At 45.9% G+C, this 21,869-nt stretch overlaps 1 protein-coding gene across 3 annotated transcripts in view; it reads left to right on the forward strand.

Moving 5' to 3' along the window:
* LOC139993603 (uncharacterized) overlaps window positions 1-21,869 on the forward strand; it is an 80,726-nt gene that overhangs the window by 6,559 nt on the left and 52,298 nt on the right. The window contains exon 1 of one of the 3 annotated variants that reach the window (XM_072015505.1): window positions 6,412-11,151. The exons of the other annotated variants lie outside the window; for them this stretch is intronic. The gene's annotated coding sequence lies outside the window, so the exon portion shown is untranslated. Of the gene's footprint in view, window positions 1-6,411; window positions 11,152-21,869 lie in introns of those variants that run through there. 3 annotated transcript variants of the gene reach the window in all.

The raw sequence follows: 21,869 nt of genomic DNA on the forward strand, positions 1-21,869 counted from the left end.
CTTCTACTTAAAAGTTTCGTAATTTCAGCAGAGAGTAAGTTCCCGTGAAAAGGTGGAAAGGTTTTCGGTGAAATTGAATTAATAGGTCCTCCATGACTGGAGGTCAGAAAATAATTGTAAACGAAAGAGAAACTACGTTCCCTTGTATTTCTTGCGAAACTTTTGCTTCAAGTGCTTCTAATTGTTATTCGAAGATGGAAAATTATCAGCAATTTATAGATCGGATCGTGTTATTTTTACATTGTATATACGTACGTATCTTTCTTAACTCGTGTCGAGATAAAGGAGAAAGAAATCGGAAAACGAGTATGTATATTTCAAACGTGTAGAAAATTCTGGTTTGCTAGTAGAATAGGTTGGAATAGGTTCTCGGAAACAGACACCCGAAGTCAATCTTCTTTTTATCGACCAGTTAGTTCGTGCTCGTTGAGGTGCTTATTAACGAGTCGAAGAATCTCGGCTCCTTATATTTTTTCTGGCATAGGGAGAGGAACGGAACAGTGATTCGCACAATCCCATACGAAGGAATAAAAAGGAGCGATCCTCGAACATAAAGGTGTTCTCCCTGAAAGTAACCACTCTGGCAGATCGTAAAACCGAAAAAAACCACGAGTAGGAGTTTACTACGTGTCCTTGTAAGTAACGAAACTTCGCTATCGAACAAAAGTACGAAGCTTTTTCCCTAAAAAAAGAAAAAAAGAGGAGGGAAGGGTAAGAATAACGATTTCACTGTCTTCGGTGAAATTAAAGTAATATTTCGAGATTTAAGATAAAATAAAAAAAAAAAAAAAAAAAGAAGAAGCGTTCGTCGAAAAAAGTGAAGGGATTACAGATCGTAAGAAGTCGGTTTCGATTTGATCGTGACTCTTCTATAGGCCTGGAAATCGACTGGATTCGCTGGCAAGCGTAGCTCGTTAGAACGTTTGACGACATAATTACAAAGGATCGATAATAAGAAACGCGAGCAGCTTCCTGTAGCGTAGTGAGTCGGTCGCTTTTGCACCGAGATGCCACGGCACATTAACCGAGCAGCTTGTGTCGCGTTATTAAACAGAAGCAGAAGATCCTCCTTGAGCATGGAGGATCGGTTTTTCCGCGTAAAGTACCGTTGATAATGGAACAGATCTTGAAGGGGTTATTGTACGGCTGGATGGATATGGCGATGATATCGAAATACACGGTTTGTTCTACCAAGGAAAGAAACTGACGGACATGGTCGCACAACCTCTGCTACGTAAATTCACAATATTCCTTTGAATTTCGATCGTTTTTCGAAACAGTCTTGTACTTGGTTAAGAATGTCTAATTCCAATTAAATGTCTACCTTCGGATAGTTTCTGACGCGAGAAACGTAAAAGCGTGAAAAATCGAATCAATTTCCGAGAAAGGAAACAAGCTCCAAAAAGCCATGGCTCGTACATATTTCAGCGAGCTGCTCGAGTCGCAGTCAATGGAAACGTCCATCGGCAAACGTTCCGCCTTAATTAAACCGCTCGATGGACGCGGTGTTTCGCAGTATCGTGTCGTTGTAAACGCGTGTATCACGACTTTTATCGCGAGTCGAAATTGAAACGACACCGCGCGCGATTATACGCGGTAAATTGAATCCCGCGATCCCAGGATTTTTCGAAAACAGACGCGCGGAATCGACAGGTGCTCGCATTCGTTCCAAATGAATTTCATGGCGAGCGATAAACACGTCGATCGCCGTGATTTCGCGCTCCATTTTATTTATTTGTTTATTTAAACGAGTGAGAAAAAGCCGCGGGTTACAAAAAAAAAAAAAAAAAATAGAACTACGGCATAAAACGCGATTCGATGAAACCATTTTGTGCGTTAACTGGAAAGCGCTGTCTTGAAAGAAAGTTTGATCTTTTTACTGTTAATTGCCCTCCCCCCCTTTTTTTTATTAAGAATTCCATTGAAGTTTTATTCGAGGGATTTCATCGAAATCTTGATTTCTACTCTATTGAAAGTTTGATATACAAAGAGAAGAAACGATATTTTTCGAAAACGCCTATTCAGATGTCGCAGATTTTCGTCCTTAAACGACATCGACAGCCGAGTGGAACAATTTTCTCTTTTTTCCTATTCGAGGTAGCCGCGAGCTGGCTCGCTAAAAGCAAAACTTTTCCCATTTAACTGGTACCACCTCTCACCGGCTCGTGAGGGGGACGTAATGCCGTAAGATTTATAGAAAAGCATGCCGAGGCTGATTTTTCGAGATAATAACTTCTCTCTTCCGCGACTGTTTGCCGATCGCTACGCAGACGTTTTTCTTACTTTTGAAGGGGCAGGGGGGAGGGGGGAAGTCGTCGAAAATCGGACTTGCAGAATTTTAACCTTGTTTTATCTTAAAAGGCGAATAGCCTTCCACCGCTTGCCTCTCAGACATCTTTCTTCCCTCGAATCTCGGACACTTCGTTTCGAGCTTCTGCAAAGTTTCCTCTACTTGGTTACTTTTTCTCGAGAGATTCGTCTCGTCTGAAACACGAAACTCAATTCGACATCTATCGGAGCTGGTCGAATGCAAAATCTCGCAGCGTTTCAACCAACTAGGTAAATTGCAAGTCCAAAAGGAAATCAGGATGCGAGAATTCTCTTTTTCCCTGATCCTTCCTACAATCACGATCGCAGAACGAAAACACGATAAGTATATATATATATATTTCTTGATTTTCTGGTTTTAAGTGTTACTTTCCTATAAAACATAGATAAAATAAGATTTATATCGCGTTTCTCCCCTCCACTCCTCGATTACTGAAAAGAAAGCCGTGCAAGCGTCAAGTATTCCCGCGAAAGTAGCATTTATAATTACACCGATAATTACTGAAATTTCTTTCGAATATCGTGGACAGACCACCGCCGATGAATACCGACAAAAGTCTCGGCGTTGGCTATTAAAACGGCAGCGGGAAGGAACCGTCCACGAAATAACTTTTATTACTGAATCAAGTACGCAGAAACTTGATAATCCTAAGTAAACAGAGGGTTAAGGGTCGCGTTTCATGCACAGAGAAAGACCGAGAAAGAAGGGGAATAAGTATAGGATGGAGGAAGAAAGCGAGCGAACGAACGAAGGAAAGAGAGTGGAGTGGTGAGCGTAGAATACATGGGACATGGGCCAGTGTTTGTGCGTGCGGGGGTAAAAAGCCGCGGAGGGGGTGGCTGTCGCGAGAATAGCGAGGTTGCGAGGGAAGACAGGGGGTTGCATAGGCTTCGATGGCTAAGGGACGTATACAAAAGTATGATAAAGGGGTTGGCTGGAGGGGTGGATCGCGGAAGGGGTGTTCTCGGTGACTCGTCGGAGAAAACGGTGGGGATGGCGCGGCGGTGCGATGGGGGGCAGCCCGGTGACGGTGCGCTAGGTGGTGGAAGTGGAGAAAAGGGATTGTTTGAGAGCATCGACGACCAGACGGGGCCACTTGCCTCCGTTCGACACCCTCTTACGCGCCTATCCGCCCCGCCCTGCCCCGCTCCCCACTGACGTCACGGACCAGCACACTTTTAAACGAATAATGCAAATTGATTTTGCGATTGTCGTCGCCGTCTACGCGGCTAGATGCCGAGCACCGATGCCTCTGTCGTGTTGAAAGACAGCCTTTGTTCCAGCCACCTGGAGAAAACTGTCTCTTCTCCCTCTCTTTCTCTCTTTTTCTCTGAATGCCACTCTATGTCTAAGTACGACTAACGAAACTCGTGTTTTTTTTTTACTTCACCCTCTAATAAATCGATGTGAGAATTTTCAATCGGATCGTAGGGGAAAGTCATCGGGAATGGAATTAGTAATTACGTACTTGGAAATTATATGTGCTTTGATGCGTATTCTTCTTGAACTTTGCATATTGATACGTAGCTCCTTGCTTTATGATTTTGTTGAAAAATTATTTAAACCAGTCTTGACTAATCATTGTCACAGTGTCGTGTTAATGTAAGATATGGACAAATTGTATAGAATTTTTGGATGATAATTTCCAGTCTGAGGAAGTGCAATTATAATCTATCGAATTGACATCGTAACTTATGTAGCTTGATTATGTACAAAAAGGGAATAGAAAATCCAGTAATAGCAGGTTTCCTTCGTAAAGGTCAAAATGCCATGGCGCTTCCGAGTACTACGCTCACAAATACGTGTATGTACGTTAGTAACTTTTCACGACTACATCATTTTATTCTTTTCCTTTTTTTTTATTTACTTCCCGACAACTTCATTGTTGAAGTCGCCATATGTAGATTGTTCCATTTGCAATTCTAGTGTTTCTTGCTCGTAACAAATACAATCGACTTTTACGTTTATTCGTGTATTGCTTGCGATATATGTAGACTGTAGAGCCCTGGAGAATCAGCGTGACAATATTTGCGGACAGACAGGACGGACAACCTCTGTAGAATCACGCAATTTATTTAGCGGTCTCCAAGACAAATTTCTACTGATTTACTATTTCTTCTTGTTTAATCGGGATTAGATTAGTCACGAAACAAGAGAAACGCATTATAAGATTAGCAAACTTGGATGATATAATGTTTTCCACGTTTTGATCGACGTGTATCTGGAGTTTCCAGCTTTTCTGGGAATATTTTCATGCATATGATGACACTCACGACCTTCGATCGACCCTAGCGCATTCACACACCGGATTTGCACGCCCGCCTCGAAACGACAAAGAGGGTACAATCGAAAAGGCTTGCCGAGACGCCATTATCTGCTCGTGTCGCGTCAAAATTAAAATTTATATGGTGTACGGCGAAATGGTGCGATGCATCACTTCGAGCTCGTGTAACGATGGACAAAAGAACCAAGCGAACATGGCAAAAATTCTTTATTAGGTCTGCAGGCATTGGTAATGAGAATTTGAAAGCATCGTGTGAGATCATTCTGCCCCCTTTAATCAAAGTATTCTATTCTGGTATTTTTGCATTTTTCAGGATACGCTCAGGCTGTTACGTGCTTGAAATATTAATGAACGAAACTTAAAGTTTTCCTTAGTTTAGAAATGGCGGATAGAAATTGCGACGATTATAATTTGTTCAAAGCTTTCGCACGTCATGCTTGAATAAAAATTCGTATACGGTAGCCAGTACACACGCATGAAGCATTCGTTCAAAAATCAATTTAGCAGAAGCTGGGTGGCACTTAGCTGTGCATTTCGATCTCCAGTTAAAAACATTTTCATCCGGTGTAAATAAATTTCAGTAAGTTACGCGTACCTGAGCTGAAAACGAGATAGATCGTCCACGAGTCGAGAGTCATAAAGAACGGAAAAAGACTTGACAAAATGACGCTGCGACGAGTGTCATCGAGTACCGCATACGATGATCGCTATAAACGAGACTAAATTGTACACTCGTTTCGAGCACGGTTTTTGCGAGGTTCGATTTGATTAATTATTTAAAAATCGTCGAGATACTAGGACCGTTTTAAAATCAACTTTTCCACCATCGAACGCCGACGATGCAGGAACCGACGAATGATATACAAATCGCGTCGCTGTTAACGCGTTCCGACAAACGTTCGTTATCGGATTCTCGATTTGATGTCTCCAGAAACAATGTCGGATCGATGATACGACACATCGATTACATTAGGTTGTCGTATATGAAATGCCGCTTCTCTGAAGTTTCATTTTGATCGCTCTAACGTCATTCGCTAAACTTTATCGAACAGTTTTTTGTAAGACGATGTCTTACGTTTTATCTACCTAATATCAGATCTTTATAGTCGTATGAAAGTACTACTAAACGATACGAAATTTGATACTTTGGTACTTGGACTTAATTAATTAGTTTGTGAACGCTATAAGAAATACAGTGGTGTGGCAATACTTTTTATATCCACCGAAGAAATGGCGCAACTATCATAAGATTCGAGTCGAAACGTTATACGAAACGTTGTGCGTTCTCGTGTTCGGTGAAAAGGTATCTTATAATCACTACACCGTGTGTCTCCCGTGTCTGTCCGCCGTTAAAAGCCCTCCGTTTCGCAATTCCGCGAACGCCCGTCGCTCAGTTTCCTCGATCCCTTCGGAATTTCAAGTATGCAATAATTTAATCCTTGGCCGTTCCTTTATTTCCGGCGCGGCAGAGTAGAAAGGTTAAATAGATTAATTGCTTAGGTCGGGATCGATCGAATATGACAGAGGGGTGGTTCTCTTTTCTCTACCGCCACCACCGCCGCCCCCTCTTTATTCTTTTTTTCCTGCGCCTGGAAATTGCTATCGCTTTGAGAATTAAACCTGGACTCGGTTCACTCGCTGCGAACGAACAAAAGGTAGTGGGGGGGGGGGTGGAAAGGCGGAAAGACGAGGGAAGAAGACTGGTGAGGGGGAGGGGCTGGGAGAAGGCGGTAGGACGCCAAAGGGGGCAAGTGGGGGAAAGCCATAACGATGATGCTCGTTATTCGAAAAAGAAAGAAGAAAATATATCGCTGCCGAGGACTGTGATGAACGAGAAAGCAGAAGGCTGCCTGATATCGTTTTTTCGCTTTAATAAATCCCTCCTCCCCCTCTCTGTGCACTTTTTACTTCTACGATTTCATTCCCATGGCTTTCGAACGGGTCGACTACGGGGTTACTACACCGAAACCGCCGCAAAGAGTCATATCCATCGAGTCGCATTGCAGAGTCGTCGTAAGAAAGGAGCTGCCTCCCTAATCAAAATTCCTTTCCGTAACGCGATAAGATACGTCGCGCCGCGCCGTTTGGTAAACGCGTCCTGTCCTCAGAAATGGAACGCCACCGGTTCCCCGCTTCGTCGTCTCGCTTTATCGGAAGTTTCGAAAAGAGTTTCCTACTGGTAGCTCCAATTTTTTGTTTGCTGAAGCTTTGTGTAACCGTATGTTCGAGGCTTTGTAGCTCATCCAGTAATTCTTTTTTTTTGCTTCCATGTGTATACACAAGATAATCTACTAATGATTGTGATAATGGTGCAGAAGCGTCACTAACGGATTTGTTCTCGGTGAAAGGACAAGCTAAATAAAGCGAAAGAAGGGGAAACAGTCTGCTTGCTTAATTGAACGGAATGGTCTTAACGTAACTCCCCTTGTTCGAACGAAAATTGCGAAGAACGGTATTACGGTCTCCCAAATTTCGCGTTGATAACAAAACGACCTTTAAATCGATCGGATAACGTCGATGGTTGCTTGGACTATACAGGTAGTTTCGTTTCCCTTCTACGACGCCTGTAGGGTTTCTCTGGCACACGAAAGGGCCGGGAGCGGGACAACGCTTCACCACGACGAAATACAATCCCAAAGAGAGAAGAGCTTCTTTCCTGTACTTCCACCCGGAAGTCACACGCGCACCGCACCGGCAACAAGATACCACCGATCCATAGCGTGTTGAACTTATACTCGCTTTTTACTTGTCTCTGGTAGAATCGAAACGAATTTTATACTCCCTCGTAGCACATAACTCATAGACGTATTCTTGGAAAGCATGCTTGCCTGGAAATGTCTCTTTGTAAAACGCTAAGAAACGTAACTGGGATAAAAAAATCTACGCTTTTCGGTGTAAAAGACGCATTAATCCGCAAGTGGAAAAAAAAGATATAGACAGGATTGCACGTGTGGTGGTAAAGCACGAGGTATAACGTTACAGGCCAACGTGCAGAGTTACACGGGCCACGCAACCTATACAGATCGCGCTGTTCGTGTAATACGAAACTGCAAGTAGTTTCTCCGCGAGTTCGTGACGATTAATCGCCGTCACGCACACCACACCTATCTATCGATGATTAACGACCGGACAATTAGTCGATCCTATACGCTTGTTTATGGCCCGAAAATTAGTTGTACGCGTCTTATCGATGCGATCGTTCGCGTTGCGTCGCATCGGTGATTCGGTAATTACGAGCCTCATGGAATTCCGCACACACACACACATGCACACCCGCCCCCTTTTCCACCCCTGTCCCTCTCGTCCACCCTCTCTCTCGTTGCAGACCTCTCGAAACGAAGAATCGATCCGCCGTTCGCGTCTCTCGGTTCGCTCCCCCTGAAAAAAGGAGGCAGAAGAATCGAAGAAAAAAAAAAAGAAAAATGAAAGAGAAAGAGAGGAGCGGACGGAGTAGGAGGAAGAGCCGTAGTCGTAGGAGGGACGGGTGTCGGCCGTGGAGTTCGGGGGCTCGAGACTCGGGACAGAGCAAGAGAGAGATAGTGTGAGAGAATGAGATCGAAGGGGGAAGGGTATGGAGTAGATCGCGAGTGAGCAAGAAGGTGATACGTAGTATGTACTCCTTCGAGCCAGCGCAAGATGGATTTCCGCGAACTTCGAGCGGGCCTTAACTCGCGAAAAATGTCAAAGTGAGTAGAAGAATAGGTGGTGGGCAGGGGCAGCAGGGGAAAGAGAAGAGTAGGATAGGAAGAGAGTGAAAAGGGTGACTGGTAGGTGAGGTAAAGGGGCGTAAAACGAAGCGTCGTCGTCGTCGTTGCTCGCCGTCGCCGCCGCTACCACCGTCACATCTACGGTGCGTCCGTTGTCCGCCGTTCGCCGTTCCCCTATATACGTGTATCCGCGTGCTTAAGATCCAAAAGCGCGGCTGTCGAGGAGACGAAGGAGTGGGGATAGTCTCGTGGGGAAAAAGGCCGCGCAGAAGGAGAAAGAGGGAATTGCATGACGGAGGGACAGAGTCGATGGAGGGGATGATTGTCAAAACAGGGCTGCAAGACGCTACGAAAAATGTTCGTATTTATGGCACTATTTCCGCCGCTTCGAACCCCCAACCTCCGGCCTGGATCACCCACCCCCTCCCACCTTGTGCCTCGCCTTGTCTGGCCTCCTCGCGAAATCCTCTCTTTCCCCGTTTCTTTTTTACTTCCTCCTGCCGTCGTTTTCCAGAGTGCGCGGCGCGGCACGGCGGCCGTTCTTACTTTTCTTGCTTTTCTCTTCTCCTCTCTCTTCGCGGAGTAACCCCACCACGCGTCTTCCCGTGCCTCACTTCCCCTTCCCCCTTCCCGTTTCTTTCTATGTCGTTTACTCTACCCTACCTTCAGTCCGGATCCCTACCCCAAACAACCTCTCCCCACTATCGAGAGCAACCGACTCGCCGGCGGGAGTTTCCCCCACTTTTGCGGCGCCACTTTAATGTTACATTAATAAAAAGCAACAATCAATATCTTCCCCGTAAAAAATTTTAATCTATAACAGAGAGAATTCCGGCCCCTCCCGCATCTCCTACCACCGACCGACCTCTCGCGTTCTTCCTCGCGTGCGCTCTCTTTCACTCCATCCTCTTTCCTCTTTCTCTATTCCTCTCTTCGATTCTCTCTCACTCTCTTCTGCCTCCCGCCCTCTTGAGAAAAGCGCTGCTACGAACCGTGCCGAGTTCACAGTATCGTATCCAGACTGTACGGGTACCCTGTTGTCAGAGTCAACGACGCGCGAAGTGCGTGTTGTCATTTCACTTTTCACACCGGCGAGTGAAGGACCGCGAGCGGACCGCCCTTCGTCGTGTTGTTACACGTGCCCTTTTCTCGCGCCCTTCCGAGCGCTCCACGCTCACCCTTCGCGCGCCACCCGCCGCTTTCCATTCTGCGTTTCTTTTTTCGTCGCTCGGAAGTTAGACTCATCTTCGTTTTTTATTTCCCTCTGTGTCTCACCCTCTCTCTCTCTCTCTCTCTCTTAATCCTTTACTATTTTCCTCGGACTCCCCTCTCTTCCTCTCCATCCCTTTCCCTTTCCCTTTCTTTCTCTCTTTCGCTCTGTGCATCGTTCCGACTCGCTCACTCGTACACGCCAGTGACATACACGCGTTATATTCGTTCGGGGGGAAACGTGGTGCGTGCGCGTATTATACACACAACATACGGAAGTCGAAAATGTGACGAGGTGGGGTAGAGATGTGCGTGTACGGTCGCGAATCCGCGTACGTGTTTTAGGAAAAACGTGCTTGCAGCCTCTCCTTTCAGAGATCTCACGTATTCGGGCGCGACCACGTCGGAAGGGGAAAAAATACGCAACATAGACGATGGAATGAATAGAGAGCATTGTTGGTATCGTTTCTCGTGTATTGAACTCTCTGCATCGGAGTTCGCATCGATGTCGCAATAAAATTTACGTCGGCCGGGAGAGTTAAACGTGACATCTGTGTGTCGCGTCGGTGTTAAGTACGCGAACCGTTGAGCGTAAACGATTCCGATCGAATCTACTTAAATTTCAACGAGCCGAGTGAGAATCGCGCGCCGGCAGTCGCGCAACGAACGCTGACCTTTCTTATCGCTCGTTCGACGAATTGCTTTTCCGCAAAAGTTCACTCGAATATTTATCTCCGTGCGATTGGCCGAGATCGAAAGGAATACAAGCTACAAGCTTTGCGATTCTTTCCGTACGTTCGAATGGAAATCGAAATAGCGCCGTTCGGTTTCTCGCCGCTCCGATTTTACATTCGTGTATAGTATATAACCATAACCGAGGGCACGAGCTCTCTCGACCTGCGTTTCTTCTTCCCGGACAAAAGGGTACAGAAGTAGCGGTGCGAGCGGGAGAGAAGACGCACCGAGCGAAAAAGGCGAAGAAAAGACAGAGAAGAAGAAAGAGGGAGAACGAGACGGATAAAGCGAAAGAGTCAGGAGTGGGAAAGGGAGGGAGAAACAGCGGTCTCGCGCATCTCTGCGCGCGACGAAGGCAACTGAGCTTCTTCGGACCTCAAGAGACTATAGTCGACTATTTTAACTTGAACACTATGTTTTGCAGCGTATCTTGCCGCTGACTCGGCGGAAATCGTATATTGTTATCTCTGTTTTTTCTGTACGCGCCTGCTCTCTGCTGGTGACTTTCATTGATACCGTTGGAAATCTTTTTTTTCAAACACGCGTCCCCTCGCGTTTGTGCTGGTTAATTTTTTCACGCAAGATATATCGAACGTAGTCGAATGTCGCCGTTCGATCCGCGATCGCATTCGGACCCGCGCTCACAGATTCGCGAGTAACAACCATTCAAACGCCAACATTTTTTGCGCGCGTGCTTTCGTAGAAAGTTTCGAAGAGTTGTGCCAAGTGTGTCGAGACCGTCTGTAGTTCGAATCAAATTTGTGCCGCGTGATACAAGCAACAACTACCGAGTGATTCACTTCCGGACTCGAGGACTACGAGTCATCGATCATTCTCACAGCTAGGAAGTATCGTACAGCTTTGACAGGCGACTTCGACGGAACAACGTACGTAATATGTGATATTTATTTTTAATTGCCGTTTTCATAAGAATCAATTGAAATTAAAAACATATTTCCACCATGATAATATCTACGATATTCAGCTATGAAATCTTCTCACGATATTTTTAATTTCTCTGGGTTAAAACGAATTCATGAATGTTCGAAGAAAACGCGAACTTCTTAACAGGATGACATTGCACCGGGATTTCTCGCCCCTGGCCGTGCGACGCGTAGGTCAGGTTAGAAACTGTGCGAACGTTTCCGCGACGCACGTTGCTGTTGTGTGTGCCGCGCGGCGAGACAGAGAGCGTGGCATCGAGGCAACACGGCGGAAAGATCGAGGCAGAGCCACGAACAACACAACAAGCGAGAGGGATAGATGTAACTACTGTAGAGGGAAAAGAAAGCGAAACGAGGCGCGAGAGTGAGAAAGGAAAGAGAGCACGCGGCATGGTCGTAGCGTGGTAGCGTCGAATTCGTACGGGTGACTGAATGGAATGAGTCGTCTGCCGTAGCGCGGGGAAGGGTAAGGGCCGGACCAATAGAGTCGAGAGTTTCGTCAGAGCCGTGAAAGGAGGGAGAGCGACGTCGTTGGAAGGGGCGAGCTGACAGACTTACACACGTGCGTTTGAACCTACGCTACGCGTACGCTCGTTGCGATCGCACAGAACATCATACGGTGCTGCTGCTCTACCAATCTTGCCTAACTGTTGAATTGATTCAGCGATACACGATTTTCGACCGATCGATCGATCCGTAGCATCGAACCGCGCTTACTCTGTCTAGTAAATTGGTTGCTGTTAGCGAGTTGATAATAAATTTATTATTTGAACGAAACGAATTATCGATAGCTGCATAAAATGTATCACGTGTGTTGTACTACGAAATATTCTGAAATTTCGCCTGTTATTAGTACATCTACTAATGCTTTACTAAGTAACTGTCTGAAGAAATTGTAAGTTCCGTGTACATTTTCAAATTCATTTTAAATCTTTCCGGCGTAATCGTAACGGTAGTTTCTCTTTACAGTGCTTAATGATATTCCGAATTCTTTTATGTATGATATGGACATAGAAGTTTTCTATAATAATTGTCTAAATATTTTCGTGAGTCAATGTAAGTGACACATAGAAAGAACAAAAAAGCTTAGTAACACAGTGGATCACACAGTAAATTCGTATTAGTCATACGAGTAGAGGCGGTGTCAAAGTTCATTCAGTAGTATCAGTAGCACTCGAGAGAGCGTCATTCCCATTGCTTGGCCGCGTGGTACGTGGCCCATACACGCATGCACACTCACACACGCCCGGAACTCGTTTATTCTATCTCTCCATGCGTACGTGCACGCTGTGGAAAACCAGCTGTACGAATCGATTGGTCGAGGATTCGATTTTTCTCTTCCCCGTCGATGCTGTGGACTGATAACTAGTCACGTGACCAGATTTATTCAAAGGATTTACTAAGGAACATCCGCTACGCTGATTTCGATGAAAGTTCTACGCGTTTATACAATGAATATCAGATAAAGGGACGGGGATATCTTTTTAGCCAAGCAGTTTTAAATTTCATTTTCCCTCGCTCTTGGAGATTCGTTTCTTCGACGCTATCTTCGAAACTATAGGGAACAAGAGAAAACTTTTTGATAAATGTGTTATACATCCTTCCTATAATTCGTCAGTGGAATAGAATTTTATTCCACCGAAGCATTTGAAATTCCATTTACTACAAAATAACATTAAGGATCGAAATCTACTATTGACGAGTGTTTTTGATAGATTTCACTTCGATTGTGAATTAATGCCGGAATCACACGCGATATAGGATATTTAGCGAAGATAGGTTAATGATCGCATGCGTTATGCACTATGTACGTATGCTGGAATACGGTAGGATTAACAATGCATATCGATAATTGATTCCAATTATAAATGGTAATTGGTGGCAAGAGTTCATGGTAAAAGCTCATGAATAATAATATCGACCGAGTATTTTTCTTCCTCCGTATACGATACGTCCGGTTATGATAGATGAAAAAGAGTGAGACGATTGACCATCACCTGGAAAAGTTGTGTTAAAACGTATGCTTGTTATTTCAACAATCGGCAATTTTTAACGTAGTGTATCTTTGTCGATCGATTTTCTTGCTTAGCGAAATCGTGCAACACCTTTTATTCCATCGTCGATTGTTCGCAGACCGTCTGCCAGCAGAAGTGCTAGGTCATTGTATCTCGCATACCGCTGCCAGGATTTTATGACCTGTTAACGACGATCGTGTACAATTGGAATACAGCGTGGTTCGAAAGTAACAACCGGCACGAAGTCGTCGGCGTTAACAAAAATTGAAAAAGTATCGTGGGAAATGAAAATGTTACGTAACGCGAAAAGTACGAGGAACGTATGGATTTCTAGGACAGTGGGAAAGGTTGCGAGAACTAAATTGGAACGCTTCTATTCTGGGTGGCGTTTGACGGCCATCGTTGTTATTCTCATTAAGCGTAGCGAACTCGAAGTAAAATTGTAAAAGGCACGGGTCATTCGGAGTCTTGGCGCGCAAAGGGAGAAGAGAGGCTTTGCTCTCTAGAGGAATACTCTGCCGGATTGAGAACTCGGATCCATCCGGCCGGTCTCGAAAACCTGTTGCATTTTAACGACGCGACCGATTCTTTGGAAATCCGGCTGGTTGTGCTCGAACCAGCCAATATCACTCTTGGGAAAAACCCTTCTATGTCGTTGGGATTACCTACATTAACGTCGAGCAAACGCATGATTATACCATGTTTTCTAATAATCGTTAATTTTCTCACGATAAGCATAGCAATGAATAAGAATAAGCACGTGTAACGAGTGATCAAGTTATTTGTAGGTTTCATCCACGTTTCTCTTACTCTTTTCCGTTTGTTTAATTGTTGTTGTATACGTCGTTGGATTATAAGCAAAGACAGCAAACAAACATATTTAACATAAAAGATGTAGAAGTAGCAAAAAGTCGATTCTTGAGACATCATCCACCAACTATAGTTACGGAACACGATTACAACGATGACTGTGATGACTACGAAATAACATCAGACGTTGTACAACGTATATACATACTCGTGCAGATGGTTGACACGAATAATGCGGCGAGGATGCCGTGCGATGCCTGGCGGTCCATGATTCATAAAATATCGAACGGAATCCTCGTAGGCCGCGTTTTTGCGGCATGCGATCATCGGTCATTGCATGTACGCGTTTCCGCGTTTCGGTTCACAGGATTTTTCTGGATCGATAGTGCTGCGGCGAAACAGAGTGGAAGAAGAGGGGGGACGTTCCTCGGCGCATAAACAAACGTGTATGCATGCTTATTAAATACTTTAGGATACTCACGCGATGCCGTGTAATTTACGGTATAATTTAAAAAACGGTCGAGAGCCGGCGCGTAATCGTATTGCCGGCCACGATGCAAAAGCTCCGCGAACCACGCGCGCCGCTACCTTGCCCCCTTCTTATTTATAACGTGTCAATAGCGTATCGTATTACTTCCGGTTGTTAACACCGATCAATAGCGTATATCTTTCTTTCACGATAACCCGACTCCAGCTCCGCGTTCGCTTCGTTTAAAATCGTTTCTCGTCCAATTACACTTTTACGGCAATCGTTTTTCCTTCTTTTTCTAAAAATCTGTTTGGCTCAAATGGTTCTAACGTCGACTTAAACGGTCGTCCCCTTTTTTAAAATTCATTTCCCCGAAGAAGCCGCTCGAGCAGGCTCTAGAGAACGCGAACATCGCGAACCAGTATCGGGCAGCTGTTTACGAAACGGCTTCACAGGGCAAACAACGATCTCGTTCGACTCGATCGCTTCGAGTCGTGCTCGAGAACTCTAAAGCACACTTCCGCCGTTGATTCTGGCGTCATTAAGAGCGAGCCTCGGGCCCGACCAGCTCGAACTTTGCCGCCGCGGAATGCCTGACTCGTTGGATCGTTCCACCGGAAGTTCCCGTACTCTTTCCCGCTCTCGAGCTTTCAACTCGCGCCGCTACACTGGCCCAGGAAGGGGCGGCAAGAGGAAGAGGAGGGAACAGCAGGGGGCGGGAGTGTGTATGTGGCTCGCTCGGGTACGTGATACCCGCGAGATTCTGAAAAGGACAACCACGCTCGCGTCTCGCTTGCTTGCTTTTAGCGAGGAGACCGGATTAACCCGAAAGCAACCTCGTCTGGCGAAGGACGTGGCCTAGTCCGTGTATCTTCGGCACACGGAAACGGGCCAATCCCTCGCGGATCATCATATTTTTATAATATCGCGGGCCATTTATATTTGGACCGATCCAAGTCTTGTTACCTTGGACGTCATTGAAATCGTAATGAAAGTTCACACGGTTAAATACAGATTGCTGTTTTCGAATTGCTCCTCTTCGTCTCTTCCTGCCTATTTACGACGATTCCTGTAGACGAGCCACAATGTACTTACATACGTATGTATTCGATTCAGTCTTATGACGACCACTGAAGGTTGTAATCCCTCCCCTCAGGCTCGTACTTGCCTCGCTTCGGGTTACTCGAGTATGTTGTCTTTGCTGCCAAAGGGTTGGTATCGAAGCTTTTAGTTATCGCGATTTTGCTTTTTTCGAGTTTCTGGTTTACTCGATACCGAGAAATTGTGTTATTAAGCTGGAATCCGAGTAATTGCGGACAAGGATCTTCTATGAAATTTCAAGAGATGTCTAGACGATGAAAATACAGTTTTTGTGTACACATGCCACTGGCGTTCGACAGAGGGAAGAGCTTCTGTCGAGTTCTAGGTTGTATTATACAAAGGAAAGGATCGGAAGAAAAGCGTTTGTCCGGAGTCAGGTTGAAAAAGTTTGCCCCCTTTGACGAAATTGACTCGGACGAAATAGCTAAATCGAAGAGACATCCCGGCCGATTAGTGTAACGTTTCCTCCTGTCAGAGTCAGTGTATCGTACTCGAGCCTTTTCGCCACTGTACATCGACGGGACACCTCCGACCGATGTGCACGTATCCTATGGTGTATATACATGTGTATATATATATATATATGTATATATATGTGTACATATATATATCCAACAAAACACCATAGGAGAGAGTCCAGGACAACGAAGAGTTAGAACGACGCGGAGGTGGAGGCGGAGGAGGTAGGTGGAGGTGGAGGAGAAGACGGAGAAGGACAGAGGTGATGGTGGTAGTGTGTGTGGTGGTGGAGAGAGGCAATGGTGGAAGATGGGAGATTTTACAAAAAGCGAGGCAGAGCGGCCCCTTTCGTCGCGCGGCCGCGACGGGCGGAAGGGGGGCGGGGGTGGGGGAGCAATGCGGGGGCTAGGGAGAGGGCGGACGACCTCGACGATGATACGACAAAAAATCAGATGCACGGCCATTGGCTGTTCTCAATTCGAATTATTGGCTTCCCCGGTCGCCGTTCGTCAGAGCCTCCCCGACCTTCTCGATACTCTTTCTCTCTTTCTAGCTCTCTTTCCCCTTTTCTCTTTTCCTCCGATCTCTCCTACCACTTTTCCCTCTGCCTGCTCCGCCACTGCCGCCACCGCCGCCGCCGCCGCCGCCGCCGCCGCCGCCGCCGTTGCCACCGCCATCTCCTCCGTCGAGCCTCCATCTCCTCTCTCGCTCCCTTCGGGAATGGGCGCCGGCGAGAAGGGCCGAAAAAACTTCGAAAAAAAAATCCAATTTCGTTGCCATGGTGACCGGCGTGCGTTGACTTTGATAAAGATCCCCCGAACGAGCCACCTCCGCTTTTCTGCCTCCTCCGCCTCTTTCTCCTCCGTCTCCTGCTCCGTACTCTTCATCCTCCTTCTCCGCCTCCGCCTCTTGCTCCTCGGTCTCCTCCTGGCTGGTTCGTACCCTCCGCTACGACGCCGCCGCTTTCGCAGTTTCTCTGATTGTACGCACGCTCTCGTCCTCTCCTTGCCTGCGCTCTCGTTCTCGCCTTTTCTCTCTCTCTCTCTCTCTCACACACACTCTCTCACTCTCTCACTCTCTCTCTGTACGTGTACACGTGCACAAGCGAGCGATCGCTTCTACGTGGCCTGTATGTATGTACTGTGTGCACGCGAGCGAGGGAACACCGGTGGATTCGTCGGCGAACAGCCGACATACGGAGGGATGGGGCCGCGAAGCCTCACGGGGGCTAGCGGTGCCGCGGTTTTGGTTGACCCATATCAAAAGGGAGGAGGTGCCCCCGGATGTTTCGCTGGCCGAACTCGTTGAGTGGTTTGTTTGTTTCGGGCATCGACTATCGGGGAAAAAATGTTATTTACATGGCAGAGAAATGTTACCACAGCCGAAGACACAGGCCGACTTCTCCTCCACTTTGGCGTTATGCACCAAGGATAAATGCCGAGCGCGCTCGATAAAGGCCAGATCTATTTCCAAGAGAAACGTCTGCCTTTCTCGTCTTCCCTTCTATAGGTATAACGAAATAAGAGAAACGCGAACGTCATCGCATCGGTTCAAAGTCCTATGACTTTTCGGTATACCGAGCGATGTAATACGAAAACTATATAGCCCTTGACAATGTTTCTTTAAGTCTAACCTTCCGTCCGCCCGCCTGCGATAAATAAACGATCGTGAGTTACGAGCAGATGCGTGTGCTTAATGCGAGTCCGTGCATAGGAGCAGAAAGTTGCGCGACGAAGAAGGCTCTGCCTACTGTATATTCTTGAGTAAGCGTGGGTGTACGTGTAAGGGGCCGCGTGTCTATCCCCACCAGGACAGCGTCTGATTTTTATTTCGAAAAACTTTTTTAATAAAAAAGTTACCCGCGCCACCCCATGCCACACTAGGGGTAGGAGCCTCGCTTATACGGCCAGGTGTATTCTATATAGAGGCTGTCGAGGAGAGCGAGAATGGGAAGAAGGGGGGAAGGGGACGACCAAGCCACCGGACCTCGCATTAAAAGTTTCACGGCGCTCACGATATTTCATAACTTTCCTATATTTCGAAAAACGTGCAGTCGACTAGTCGGATCCAGACGAGCCCCGGAATTTGTGTGCACACTGGCTTCCTACTCTTTTGGCCGTGTGTATCGCGATCAAACACGTATGTCGGCGGTGCTTACGCGCGAATAGAGAGCCTGTTACATTGCCATCTCTAACTTCTCTCCTAGGCCAACGTTGTTTCACCTCCTCGTCACGACTCTACACTCTGCCGGCTCACCATTTTATTCCATCTTCTTCTCTTTCCCTTTCCAATCCTTCGTATTTCTCGCTCGTGGTTGCCCCGGTCTTTGTTTCTCTTTCTCTTTCTATGCTTTTGCTCTTCCCTTCGTGTGTTCCTTTCGCTTCTAGTCGGCTGTTTCTTGTTCTTTCATTACGTTCGTTCGCCAAGAACACACGGTTAAAGTAACTAGAGCTGGTCGGAACGGCGCTCCGATCGATCGCTCCGAAACGTGCTGGAATCTCGTTTGCGATCGCGACGATAATTGTAAATGCACGCGCCGGGGGGAACGTTCTTTATATTCGCATTTCGCGTAAATTGTTTTTATCGTTTTTATCTCGGTGATCAGGACTTCGTGTCCGTACGTCTGCTTGTTCTCTTTTCCTTCCCCTTCGACTTTTAGTTCCATCGCTGTACATAAATCGAACCGAGTCGAACCGAGTCGAATTGAACCGAGTTGAATGGAGGAGAGTCGAGTCGCACGACAGATACTTTTTAACGAATATTCGAAATAGCCCTACTGGTTAAACGCGTCTCGCCGGAGTACAGTCCCTGGTACGAGTCGTATCCGCTCTGTCTCACGCATAATGAAACCACCAGGCTTTTGCACCGTAACTGGCCTCCACGCTACTACGTACGACGATACACGACGAATCGAGTACAGTGACAGCTGCATACAACTAACCTCGTATTCTCATCAGTCTGTGTTAAGATGCTCTTAACATTGATGATACTCGTGTTCACGAGCTTCTGCCGGTCATTCGCATTCGCATAGCAGCAAAATAAATTGCCCGGTGAATCTTGATACGCTGGCCAGTGCTCCGAAGCCACTAGTCGAACGAGACGCTCTCGTGTGAAATTTCTGTTAATTGAAAGCACCGCGTATATTCGTTGCATCGTTTCGTACACGCTGCTCGGAACCGAGCCATGGTAAATACATTGTAGTTTCCCTTCGGTCCGATACTTTCTCGATATTTTTGTCCACTTATTGGAAAACTGTTAATATTATACCTACGTTAAATATCGAATTTTTCAGCGTAACTTTCCGCGCGTCTTCCGCCCACGGAATCACCATTTCAATTTTAATCGCCAAACGAAATTACTCTCGTCGGATAATCTCGGTCCTCTCGTCTTCGTCATATCGTCGTAATCTCAGTCGTGGTCGTCCTCGTCGTCGTCGTCGTCATCGTCGTCGTCGTCGTCGTCGTCGTTTCCAACAAGGGAGACGATCGAACTTGCAAATTGCCAGCAAAAAATATACACGCCTCTAGATTGAAATTTTCCCCTGTTCTTGAGAGAAAACGAAATAAGTACAAGGACGGTGCGATATTATTGGAACGTCGCACATTATATCGCAACGTTTCCAATCGCATTGGCGTAGACGGTACTTTTATGGTTTTTTAATTCCTCTCATCCCGTGGGGCTTTTTATTCTTATTTTCCGGTCGCTAAGCCGGGATCTTAGAGTGGGAGGACGACGAGGAGCCCTTACTACTCTTCGATATCTTTTCCTTTCTTTCTCTCTCTCTATCTCTATCTCTCTCTTCCTCTCGCTCCCTCTTTCTTTCTCTGTTCGCCTGTTCGATTCTCGGCTTCTTCTTTTCCTCAGATTTCGAATCGAGCTCGTGGGCTCTCCGGTCGCACAGGGTGGCAGTGGGTCGTCGTCGACGAGCCTTCGCGACCTCGCTGCCACGGTTTTAACCCGACCGTGCGTGCGTTTCTTTCGATTCCAGTCAACCCCTCTCGATTTCGATGCGTCTACCTGTGGACCGTGCTCGATTCTTGCCCCTTTTCTTTTTCTCTTTTTGCCATATCGTCCGCTGTTTCAGTCACGGGAGTAAATCCTCTACGATCAAACGATACCCTCTCGCCCTCCGCTCTGCGCCAGCTCGAAGATTCCGTGGAACAAAAAACAGGATAGCCTTCGAGCTTGAGAAAATTTCCGACTCTTTCTCTTTCTTTACGAAGAAACTGGATTTCGAGCTGACGTCGAGTCGCAGAAAGAAGGCAGGCTCCTCGTCCCTTTTCAACCTCGCGACTGCGACCGACTTTCGACTTTCGAAGCTTTTCTCTTTCTCGTCGCGCTACGTTTAAGGGGATAGAGTAATTCGGCTACCGACAAAAGTGAAATTGCCCGACCAGAACTACGCTTTAATGTCTGCTGTCGAGACTGGCTGGCTGGTGGTAACTGGAATCGTCTCCGAGTCCACGCGCCTCTATGGTAATCTATATTGATCAACGTCAGCTCGGTATCGTTTGCATTCGTTAATTATAATTAACTAATTAATTAATTAAAGTAAAGCCGCGAAAAAAGAATTAGAGTAGCCTGCAGAAATTGGCAGGAGAACAAAGGAAAAGATTGCGTAGGTGGCAAAGTATCAGGATGGCAATTATATTTGCTAAAGAATTTGATAGGAATCGTGATTTCGTTCCCAGAGTCGAAATCACCGGCGCAAAATCGAGCAACGGTGCTTCTTACTTTCGCACGATAGATCGCTAAGAAAATGTAAAAAAATGCAAAAAACTTGGTGTATCGACCGCGGGAAAATGGGAAATTAAAAAGCTGCACGCCGGACTATCGTTCCTTTTACTTGCCCGGTTAGGAAGCTAACGGAAGTTTTTCTACTCGTTATTGTATGCGTGTATGTGTGTCCTGTTGCATTTGTTCATGCATGTGTATACATGTGTGTGTGTGTTGCGTATGAGTAACGGTGAAGTTGTAACACGTCCTCTTATCGTAATAGATTTATCGATTCGGCGTTTACATGCCGTTCAGTTTTTGCGCTACATGGGAACGTTAACTTGTCGTTGAATTTACTGTCGGTCGGCAGGCTAGACCGTTAAGCAAACTTCAATTTGTTCTATGTGTTATAATTACAATCGGTAAGTATAAACGACGGCATGCGTGTTCTATAATTATGTTGATGCGGCTAATTCGCACACTAAACCTATATGTCCCGTACGCATCCTCCTCCAGTTAATTACCTCGAGAAACCTCGTTAACAAATCGGTTCTTACTTTTCCTCCATCGCTAGTACTGTACCTGTTTCTCCCTTTTCTTTTTTTTTCTTTCTTTTTTCTTTTTTATCGTAGTCGGGTCATTTTGTGAACTTGTTATTTCCACTAACGAGTGTAATTATTTTCTAGTATTTCATTTTGACGCTAGAATTACCAGAGTTCTTTGAACAACCATCTCGTAATTTTTCGTTGAAATTTTCTAGATTTATGTTTGTTTCCGTTTATTCAATTTTTCACATCTATCTCAACTTCTCTCGTACTCTTACGTTTTGGCTTTGTCGGTAGTTTTATAGCGTCCTAATCTTTCATAAAAATTTTATCGATTAGGTTCTATGAATTTTTAACGATTCGAGTAATTTTCAATTTTAATTTGTACCTTGATAGGTCTAACGTTAAAGGAAATTGTCTAACAAAGTGTTTTAAATATAAAAAGGGCGTATAATTACTCGTGAGAAGAATACAAAAAGAAAGGGTAGTTTTAATCGCGTTTATAATATATCAGTGGGTGGTTATAAACGCTTTTTGAATTACGGT

This window comes from Bombus fervidus, chromosome 13, assembly GCF_041682495.2.
Source record: "Bombus fervidus isolate BK054 chromosome 13, iyBomFerv1, whole genome shotgun sequence".
NCBI classification, from domain to species: Eukaryota; Metazoa; Arthropoda; class Insecta; order Hymenoptera; family Apidae; genus Bombus; species Bombus fervidus.